Consider the following 12,085-nt stretch of genomic DNA (forward strand, 5'->3'; position numbering starts at 1 on the left):
TTTATTTCATATGGAAAACATCTTTATAAATAAAATAAATTGGAAAAAATAAAACTTTTCGTGGAAAATAAATTGTCTATTGAAAGCGTTTTTGATGATTTAATTAAACAATATTTTGAATTGAAACACAAACTAAATACAGAAATATCTGTTTCAGAATTGATGTTGCATATTCAAATACCAGATACAAAACAAGCATTAGGTGGTTCTTTAATAAAACACCCGTGAAATGTTGCTGAAAACAATTTTGTGGATATTTATGAATTTTTAATGGATATGAAAGATGAGGTATTTAAAGTTATAAGATTAGAAGTTGAAAAATATAAAGGAGACAATATTAAATATTATATAGTCGTTGTAGAGTTGGAAAAATGTGTGGGTGGTAAATGTGATTTTTGTAAAGTTAACTTGCACAGCAGCACTCGATTTGCTTTAAATGTATGTGAAAATCCAACCGTCTTGAATGAACAGTATTTAGAAGCATATGAAAAAATTAACGAATCTTTTGAAATATTTATTCAAATGGGCAGCGGTTGAGTTATGAATAAAATATTAAGCTTGGATTTCTCAATATCAGAATTCGATCCACTACATGGTGGTAATAGTACATATTTACAAACACCAAAAGCTCTATTAAATAAACGCGTTATACTAAATATATAAAATGATGATGAAAAATGTTTTTTATGGTCAATTCTAGCACATCTATTTTCCAATAATAATAACAAGTGTCGTGTTTCGTCCTATAAACAATTTGAAAATCGATTAAACATGAAAAGAATAAAATATCCTACTTGTGTTAAAGATATTGATTAATTTGAAGCACAAAACCCAGATATTGGTGTAAATGTGTTGTGTTATGATATTGAAGATGACAAAGAATCATTTAATTCCAATTACGTATATATAAAACGTGTGAATGACAATCGAAAAATTGTCATTTGGTTATTGTTATTAACTGATGTTAAATTAATTCACTCCCATTATACTCTAATAAATATGACAAACGAATATAATGGTTTGTCAAGGATGTTGAGTGGTAATAATAAAAGTTTTAGAAAATGTGAGTATTGCCCCTATTGTTTGTATTGTTTTAAATCTTGGACATGTGAAAGTGACGCTAAAGAAAAGCTTTCAAAACATATTGAAGATTGTAAACAAGGAAAGGTTCAGAGAATTACAATGCCAAAGGAATGGATTGGTGTAGGAGAGAATCGTAGACGAGGAAATTTAGTATCGTTTAAAGACTATTCTTCAACATTACGGGTGCCATTTGTTATATATGCAGATTTCGAATCGTTTATAATTCCAAACCATATTGCAAACCCCGAACCGGGTACTAGTAATACTACAAAAATACATACCCATAAACCATCCGGATATTGCTATGTAATTATCGACGAAAACCGTCATATTGTCGAATCGAAATTATACAGGGCCACTACAGATGATGACAAGGTAGTTCTCGTTGATTTCTCGTTGATTTATGTAATAAATACGAATATTTCAAAAAGGAATTGTCAACTAATAAAGAGTGTATTATGAGTGAAAAGATCAAAAAATATTTCAAAATGATACAAAATGTGTTATATGTGGAGATGTGATTAAATTGAAACGTGTAAGACACCATTCACATACAAGTGGTAAATTTATTGGGCCGGCTCATGAAAATTTCAATTTAAATTGTAAACACGCAACATTTATTCCAGTTGTATTTCATAATTTACGCGGTTACGATTCACATCATATTGTATTGGCGCTGAATGAATTGAATGATAAATTTGAAATTTCTTGTATTGCAAACAACAGTGAAAAACTTGTATCTATAACACTCAAGAATGAAATATATCAATTTACAGATTCGTACCAATTTCTATATTATAGCTCCCTATACATATATTACATCGGCATCTGTTTTCAATGAAAGACAATTACCACCCATCGAAGCATTTTATGATGATTTAAAGAGAGAAAACATCTCTGAATATGATTATAGTCATGCGCAAAACGTTTGGAATAGTTTTAAAATTGAGACGCTTGGTGAATACCATGATTTCTATATGAAATTGGGCGTTATGTTGTTGGCTGATGTATTTGAAAATTTTCGTAATAAAATGATTCGCACAAACAATTTTGATCCTTGGCATTATATATGACTCCACATTTATCATAGTTTGCAACACTCTAGGCAATAAAAGTACAATTGGAACTTGTTACAGACCCCGATATATATCTGTTTTTTGAAAAAGGCATTCGTAGAGGGGTATAGATTATTCCCAACCGTTATGCATTGGCAAACGATCCCAATATAGACAACTATGATGAAAATAAACCGACGAAATTTGTTAAATATTATGATGTCCGATCTCTTTATGGACAATATATGACAGAACCGTTGCCAGTTGATGGATTCAGTTGGTGTGATGAAAATGAACTCAAATATTTGTTTACAAATGTGCAAAATGTAAAAGACGATGAGAAAATTGGTTATATATTGGAAGTTGATTTAACATACCCTCAACACTTGCACGAAACATCGAGATTATCCACTCGCATCAGAGAGAAAATCCATTCCCAATATGCTTTCTCCATTTCTTCCCGATGAAAAACGAGCACCGTGTAAAAAACTATTGTGTACTTTGCAAGATAAACACAAATACATCTTACATTATAGAACGTTAAAATTGTATCTTCAACAGGGAACGGTGATGACGAAAATACACAGAACTGATTGTATATCAGTTTTAGTCGATCTCCGTGGTTGAAAGATTACATTTGGAAAAATTTCAATGCAAGGCGCAACACAGAAGATCCGACTGAAAAAAAGTCTATTAACTATTAATCAACAGTGTTTATGGTAAAACTATTGAAAATGTAAGAAAGCGAATCGATATGCGATTAATCAACAATAAATTAAAATTTAAAAAATTAAACGCTAGCCCAAGAGTAAAACATTATTACATTTATGGAAACGATGTGGTTGGAATAACAATGTAAAAAAATATATATATTTAAACAAACCCATATATGTAGGTTTAAAAGTGACGGATTTGGCAAAACTAATCATGTACGATTACCATTATAACCACTTTTTACCTAGATTACCTAGATATGGTTATGAAAACATAAAACTGCTAATGACAGATAGATTCATTATTATAATCAATAGTGCCGACAAAAAGAAACAATTTGATACACCAAAACAATTGAATCAAAAAGATGGAAATGTTTACGTTTGGGATATAAGACTTTTAAACGATGAAATGGGTGGGATGCCAATCTATGAATTTGTCGAGTTAAGAGCAAAAATATATTCAATGCTTTGGGGGCGTAGACAGTGTTATTTAGAGCAAAAAAGATGGCCTAGGGAATTAAAAAAGGTTCTCATATATTTGAAAAAGATTGTAATTTAAACGTTTTAAATCACAAGCTTTATAAAGACTATTTATTCAATAGAAATATTTCATATTCCACCTCGAAATCATTACTTAGTTTTAATCACCAAATATACTCGATTGATCAATGTAAAAAAGCTCTCTCTCCATATGACGACAAAAGATTATTTCATTCGTATCAGTAGATGAAAAGGCAATTACCAACTTGATAATAAAATTGACCGATGAAAACGATCAGTTGTTAAATTTACGTGGCGAACGGGTAAGCATGTCGTTGGTATTGAGAGAATGTAAATAAGTTGTTGCAATATGATTTATTTTCTTTTCATTAGAAATGCCATATAAAAGTGACTGTGATGATGATGTTAAATATAAACTAACAGAGGAAAGCATTAAGAAATTAAAATCTCTTGGATTTGAAATTGTTGGTGGAAAATTAAAAAGCACCAACAAGTTGTTGAAATGAAAAATAATTTTTTCTTATATACAGATGAATTATTTAAATGTTAAAAACGTCGCGTCTACTGACGAATCGTTAACATATAACCAAATACATAAATACACCCCGTTTGAAAACAACTTCCGGGCGACAGTTGTCTACATATTCGTGGGAAACTTGTTGGTGAAAACAATAAAATATCAACATCAGAATTGGTTAATTTTGCCGGCGCCTTTCTATTCGATGAGATTGTTTACAAAATAAACTGGCAAGAGGTGGCCAGCACGAAGAACGTGGGCGTGACCTCTATTATAAAAAATGTAATTTCAATAACAAACAATTCGATTCTATTGTTGAAACAAGCCGGCTGGGTTACTGGTACAAATAAAATTAATATAGACGAAGATGGGGGGCGTTTAATTTATACATTCCCCTTTCAATGTTGTTGGGTTTTGCCGAAGATTATAAGAAAATAAACACAGGCAAGAATTGTTATTGGAACGTACTAGTGATTATGTAAACGCTATAATGGCCACGGTTTCAGATCATAAATCTAGACTAGAAATAACAGATATTGCATGGCTTGTACCATATTTAAAGGTTTCGAGTCAATATCAGTTGGAATTGCCAAATTGAGAGAAAAAAACGACGAATTGCGTATACCGTTTAGAAGTTGGGAAATATATCAGAATCCAACAGTGCCACATACAAAATTTATGGTTTGAAATGAAAACCATCATCACAATTGGACAAACCTAGATACGTTATTTTAGGGTTTCAAGCCGATAGATTAAATAAAGCTACAAAGATCGCGTCGGAATTTGATTCGTGCAACGTTAAAAATATTAAAGTATATATAAATTCAAACTGTTATCCATACGAGGCTTTAGAGAGTGATCGAATGTTGATGTACAAAATGTTTGTCGACTTTAAACAATTGTATTATAAATTGACCGATTCGCCATATACGTTTTCAGATTATAAAAACAAATATCCCTTGTACGTGATTGATTGTTCACGACAGAATGATTCAATAAAAATGGGTGTTATTGATTTGAAAGTTAATATTGAAGTTGAAGAGAATTTTAAACCAAATACAGTCGTGTATTGTTTATTAATATATGAAAATGTAGTGGCTTATTCACCACTAACCGGTAAAGTAATTAAACAACCTTCATAAGTAGAAATTTTAATTATTTGTTTATTTTTAATTTTTAATGTATTGTATAATTTACTCATATACTGGTGTAAACTTTGGGGGGGGGGGAGAATCGACCAATCAGCGCTCGTGAAAAAACCTCATACTGGAGTAAAGTGGTGGGGGGTGATTACTCTAGAACATGAGGTTTCTATACTACTATTGCGTGAGTAAAAATTCAGTTGGCGGAGTATTTCCCGGAAAAATGATTTCTCGAAGAGATGGGTACTGAATCTAGTGTAAACGTTCTTGCAGCTTGTAAGTTCTAGTTGAGATTTACAACAACTCACCGAAATGTCTGCCGGTTAAATGTTAAAGCTACAATTCACATCTAAGATTAACATACATTTTGGCTTGCTCGTCGGAGTGAATATGGAGATTTAGTCGCAGAAGGATTGAAACTATTAATCCGTTTTGCCAGGTCTTCCCTTTGTGAAAAGGGTTTTTCGTCTACGGTTGTGCTAAAAACTAAATATAGGAATCGTATTTTATCATTTCAAAACAATTTGGTTTTGTGTGTTTCTAACATAGATCCACGTATGGAGAAACTTTTAAATGAAAACCAAACGCAACTATCTCATTAATTTATCAAGAAGTTCGTGAGAACTTCGCCGATAAGAGTCCGCAGAACTGGAAGGCACGGCGAAGTTAACGAACTGTATTTATATTTCTAAACATGACCTAACTTAAAAGTGGAATGAAAATGGGAGAAAAATTAAAAAATAAGCATGAAGATATTATATTTCAATTCAATTAGATTTGTAATAGAGAATAATTTCAAAAAATACCTAGAATTTTGTTAGACAACGTTTTTTTCTTCCATTTGATGAACCACGGGACTCGAGTATGTCACTTTTCCCTCATAAAGGTGGGTTTACGAATTACGTAACTCGAATTACGAGTTACGCACCGCTAGGTAGCAGTACGCCGCTAGGTATCTCAACAGGATTGGCTGGCGCGACTCCCCCAGGTGCATGTTCTGTTCTGCACACGACACAGCGGACCATACTCTATTCTACTGTCCAAAGTGGCGTTACCAACGTACGCAGGCTGGAATCGTCGATCTTAAACCGTAAGACCTGGTGTCTTACATTCTTGGTTCATCCAGTAACTTGAGAGCATTTGATGGAATCGCCATGGTGGTTCTTCGGCGCAAGGATGCGGAGGGAAGGAGAAGAGGCTATTAGTGTTGAGCACTGATAGCCTAACTAGCCTAGATCCAGTAAGAAGACCAGTAAGTAAGAATCTTGAGGTAAAGAAACTGACCTGGGAGCAAGGGGGTTGAAGGACAGTCCCCTGCGGAGTCGCCGAGCCTCGGCCCTTGAGTAAATGGACGGCGATGATGACGCATGGGGACTCTGGATCCCTCTGAGCTCAAAGGCACCTCTCGGGGCTGCGAAGTGCTTAACTGCTGGGCCGGCCCCGGGAGGTGGATTGGTGAGATGGTTAGGTTTAGTCAGTAGGGCGCAGGTATGCATACGCACTTTAATAACATCTAGCCGAACCTGTTGCGAGTCCGGACACTGCCACTTCAGGGTCTTACGTAAATGGTGAATTCCCCCACCCCATCAATAACATAAAAAAAAGGTAGTAGCACTTAACGGCGCCTTTGAATTTACGAATGATCTCAGACAAAAACTTGATAATGTACTTGGAATAATAAAATTTTTCAGAAAATATACTACAGGTTGCTTTAGTAGTAAATGCTCTTATGTAAATGAAAGTACTGAAGATGAAACGATTTTTTTAATTCCCATAACTTCATTAAAAAAAAGAAAAGTATTAGTTTACCAAGACATTATAGCTGCTAATAAAAAACAAGGAAAGTGTTGCAAATATGGCACAAAGATTTGTTAAATAAAACAGAAATAAATTCGATTGGCAAAACTTTTATTCTACAAATAGAACTATTTAAATTAGTTGGAGAAATAAAAAACAGTTCATTTAATAATAATATAAAAAGTGGGTGTGTCCACGGATACGATAAAAATCGAGGGTTACACTTACAAAGTAATAAGTGCAATATTACAGCACGGATCTTCGATTCTTGAATTTATTTATTCTTGATTTATTAAAATTCTTGTATTAATTTTATTAAAAAAGGAAAAATATGGTAGGAAGTGAATTATATGACTATCAACAAAAAAAGTTGGCCGAGAAATTCAAAAAATGTATATTTGTTTGTTCTAGGCCATAAATTTTAATAATATATCCATAAGATAACAATCAGTAATTCATAAAAAAGAATAATCTAATAAAACGCAGTGATATCAAAAAAAAATTACAATGAAATTGTAAACCGTACGGTAAGAGTTTCGCAGATTTTTTTTTGCTCAAAAAACAAAAATTTCTGCAATATAAGTAAAACTGGTTTTAACAAAACGATACTGATATCAAAATTGGTAAGACACTAAATTTCTGTTATCAAAATTTGTTATTAATTTATAATTTTGTTTAAAAAAAGTACATGTTACATACGTGTAATAGACAATATATACAATAATAGATAATAAACAATGTTTAAGCTTTCCATATAATAAGCAAAAAATAGAAAAAATTGTTACAAAACTCTTACCGGCAATATTTCATGTATTAAACAACGAATAATCATAAAAATTGCATTATTTCTGTAAATGTGATATGTATTACATTTAAATGAAATCGGGCCGGTTAGAATTTTGTAACAAATTTTTGCTTATTATATGGAACGCTTAAACATTGTTTATTATCTATTATTGTATATCTATTGTCTACTATATATATTTTTTTAAACAAAATTCTAAATTAGTAACTTACCTTTTTTTATATCAGTATTTTAAAATCATTTATTACAAACATTTATATTACAGAAATTTTTGTTTTTTGAGCGGAAGAAATGATATCTGCGAGACTCTTACCGTACGGTTTACAATTTTATTGTAATTTATTTGGATTTTCTTTACATGTGTACTTATAAATACTGTAAGTAAAATATTTATGATAAATGATTTTTTTCTCATAAAAAGACCATTTTGTTTACGTGTAAAGTTGTAGGCTAATTTCGCGGTCCCCAAGTGAGAAACGCTGACCTAGGGTATACTGTTTTTCGTTCTTAAAAAAAAACCAATAATAAATGATAGGTTAATTTAATTCGAAGATGATAATAGGTTAATCTATTTCGGGATCATCTATTGTAATTTACTTCCCTTAATAACAATAGTTAGCTTTCTCACCGTTTTCTTATCATTTTTCTCATCGCTTTTTCATAGTTAATAGCTGTCTCATCCTTTCATTAGAAGATAATCCGTATTAAAATTGGTTTAATAGTATATTTATTTTCGATCTATTTCTTCATTCTTCATAAATTAATTTCAACAATGATCCTTAAAAGGTTACGATATTTCCTTTATTCCAACTAGGCTTGAATGACTTAATTGTTTCACTGTTTTCTCACTCTATTTCCTTAACCCACCATAAATCTTTTAACTAAGGGTAAAATGATTTATATTTAATCATGGTTACACTTTCTTTTTTTTTTGTTAAACCGACTATCTTTTGTGTTATGAGTATTGTCTATGTTCACCAGTTACAACATCAAATCTTACTTCTTTTTTTCACTACATAAGAAAATGTATTTAATTTTAATTCTAACTTCCAATTTCAGTAATAATAAAATTTACCTGACCAAACGATTTGTTAGTACGATAATGTTTACAGTTCTGTCATTTTCTTTAGGTTTAGTGGAGAGAGAGCAGTATTCTTAAATTAACTGCTAACATTTCATCTTGAAGATGTACTTTAGTGTCCTTCAAGAAGATTAAAGAAAGAACATTTTTAGAACCGGTTGAATCAAGCAGATTTTTTCTCAGATTATTGTCATTTTCGTTTTCTCGTTTGCTTCGAAGATTTTCTTTAAAACAGTTTTTTTGCGATTCCAAAGTAAGTTTCCAAGTATGTTTTAACGTTCTTTGTAAATTTACAAGTACTCGAATTCTGTTTACTCTAATGCCGAATTGTTTTTTCCTTTTATTTACAAATATATGACAGTAAAAAACTTTAATAATATATTAATTATTAATTTCTTAATCTATTAAGAAGCTTTAATAATTTATTAATGAATTATTTTTTTCAGTGGCAGAAATAAAAACATACTAATATGAAATATAGTATACTTTTTATTGTAGGAAATTGAAATTCAGTCGTAAATTAAGATCTGCAAAGAAAAATGTTGAAGGCTTGTATGAATAGTGAGCGTGGAATAGTCTAACGGCTTACGGCGTTATACTCGTATATAATGAATTAATAAAAAACACACAAAAAAAAAAAATAGTTTATTAAATACTTCATTTATAACTTTCTTCAGTTAGAAAGAGTTAATATTAAGTATTGTAGAGTTAGTAAAAAAAAAGCTACATTTGGTATTTCGATCCGATTTAAACCTTTCTAACTAAATAGACGGTTTTAAATAATTAAATAATAAAAATGTTTTGTTAATAAACATTTAAATTTATATTATTTACAGGGTTTGATTGGTTCAAAATTTAAATTTTTTTCTTTCGTGAAAATGAATAAATAAATAAAATAGCTTAAGGTAAGGGTAAACTACGAATATTTAATGTTAACAGCATTATATTCAGTGTTTATGATTACTTCTTTGGTAGTATTTGTACTGTAGGTAGATCGCATTGATTTCATCCTACACATTGCCGTTGAACGAATGAACGCATCTGCTTAAAAGACTGCCAACTTAACTAGCCGTACGCCCGTACAGTCAGCCATACCTACCTACCTACTTGTCTACCTCGGAACGTGAGTTGAATGTGATTATATTCAAATTACTGTACTTGTAATCCAGGTCAAATTCGAACCCTTTCACTTCTCACAATAAACATAACACCTGTCTTTTATAACAATTTATAATCTTTTGAGAGAGAGAGAGAGAGAGAGAGAGAGAGAAAGAGAGAGAGAGAAAGAGAGAGAGAGATCTTATGTCTTTTCGCGTTTTTACATTATCCTGGAAAGTTAGAAATTTACTCGTTTTAATTCGTTTTGACTGATTTTATATTACTGTTAACTGTACATGATATTCATTTATTTTATAAAAACTGTTTACCTGAGTTTTTTGTTGTCATCTAGTTTAGTAATTAGCCATATACAGCTGACATAAATTCTTAATCCCATTATTTTTCATTATAGTCTTTAACTTCATTATTTACCTATAAAAAAGCAAGTGAGATTATCTTTGATTTTAGACTTAAAAAACATGACTAATTTAGTGCCTTTCCTGATCGCATCATTTAACAAAACTTTAACTCGGTGTTTTTAGTCGTTGTTTTTATACTTGTAATAGCAGTTCTAAGTATCAATTGTCGCAATAAATAAAGATAGAGTTCCTGTAAATAAACAAGTATATTTAACTACGCAGCTTATCGTTTGAAAAATAACTGAGATTACTTCCTATTCTTTGTAAGGGAAGATTTATTTTTAGTACAGAGTGATTTTTTAGTCCTGTACCCTTTTTTAAATCTAATTTAAGAAAGGGAAATTTAGGTGGAATAAAAATATGTATTTGTTACTTACAAAAAAGATTTAATAAAAAGCTATTACTTACATAATTGTTAAAGAATATGCTCAAAATGCCCACCCCTTGCGGTTATGCACGCACGGACTCTTTTCAGCATATTAGCAGAAACCTTTTTAAGAGTTGCATTGGAAATATTCGTGATTAAGTCAGTAATATTGACTTTAAGTTCATCAATAGTGTGAGGATTGTTTTTGAAGGCCTCGGACTTAAAATAGCCCCAAAAAAAGTAGTTAGGAGATGTGAGGTCTGGGGGCCTTAAGCCCTTGCTTATTATTCGATCACCAAATAACTCTTGCAGAAAATTCATGGTTTCTCGAGACGTATGGCATGTAGCACCGTCTTGCTGAAACCCGCAATACCGTTCTTGAGGTTCCAGGTGGGACACAAATTGGCGCACAATATTCCTGTATACTTCACCATTTACTGTCTGTTCGAAGAATATAGGTCCGACTATACGACGACGAGATATCGCACACCACACACCAATTTATTCAGAATGTACAGATTTGTCTTGTAAAGCGTTAGGATTTTCAACCGTCCAAATTCGACAGTTTTGACTGTTCACATAACCATCGAGATGGATCCAAGCTTCATCACTAAAGAACACTGTGTTTAAAAATTCGATTCCGTTATCACTTACGAGAGATCTAAACCAAGGCAATATTGCAATCGCTTGTTTAAATCTGGAGGTTGAAGCTCTTGGACTAATTGCACGATACGGATACAATTTCAATTTTTTAGCAGCTTTCTGAACAATCGAATATGACAAACCAACTTGCATGGAAAGTTTTCGTAAACTTTTCCGTGGAGAATTGAGCAATCTTGTTTTCACATTCTCTAAAACGTCATCTGTCAAGCGAGTTGGTCGACCACTACGTTTTCTGTCACAAACACTACCTGTATCTCGAAATCGGTTTGCTAGCCTAGAAATTGACATTTTTTCTGGCGGAGGAACACCAACAAATTTAATTTGAAATGATTCTTTTACACTCGCGTACGATTTTGTAGCAAAATATTGTTCAAGAATGACAACTCGTTGTTCTATGGTAAAAGACATTCTGTTCGTAACACGACCGGAAAGTTTACACAGCTCAAGGAGAATAAATTCACACTGCCGTATCTATACCGGTTGAGTAGTGCTACCAACTTCGTTTCACAAAACAAAATTTCCCTTTCTTAGAAAAAAATTACCAGACATTAACAATTGGGTTAAATTACCAGGACTAAATTAACAGGATTAATTAACAGGAATTAACAGGGTTAATTAACAGGACTAAAAAAGTCACTCTGTAGAATACACAGGCGGATCCAAAAGCCCGAAGGCCTTGTATTTTGAAAACCCAGTTGAAAAGAATTGAAACATTTTACCAATACTGTATTGTCAAAATAAGCAGTTGAAAGTTGCAACTCTGTAATTAACGTGAATATGTATTTTTTCTTAATAGGTAATTAAGAGAGGCGCTGATGCCATGCTATAATGCATATTCATA

Source organism: Lycorma delicatula, chromosome 1 (assembly GCF_047948215.1).
Source record: "Lycorma delicatula isolate Av1 chromosome 1, ASM4794821v1, whole genome shotgun sequence".
In the NCBI taxonomy this organism is placed as follows: Eukaryota; Metazoa; Arthropoda; class Insecta; order Hemiptera; family Fulgoridae; genus Lycorma; species Lycorma delicatula.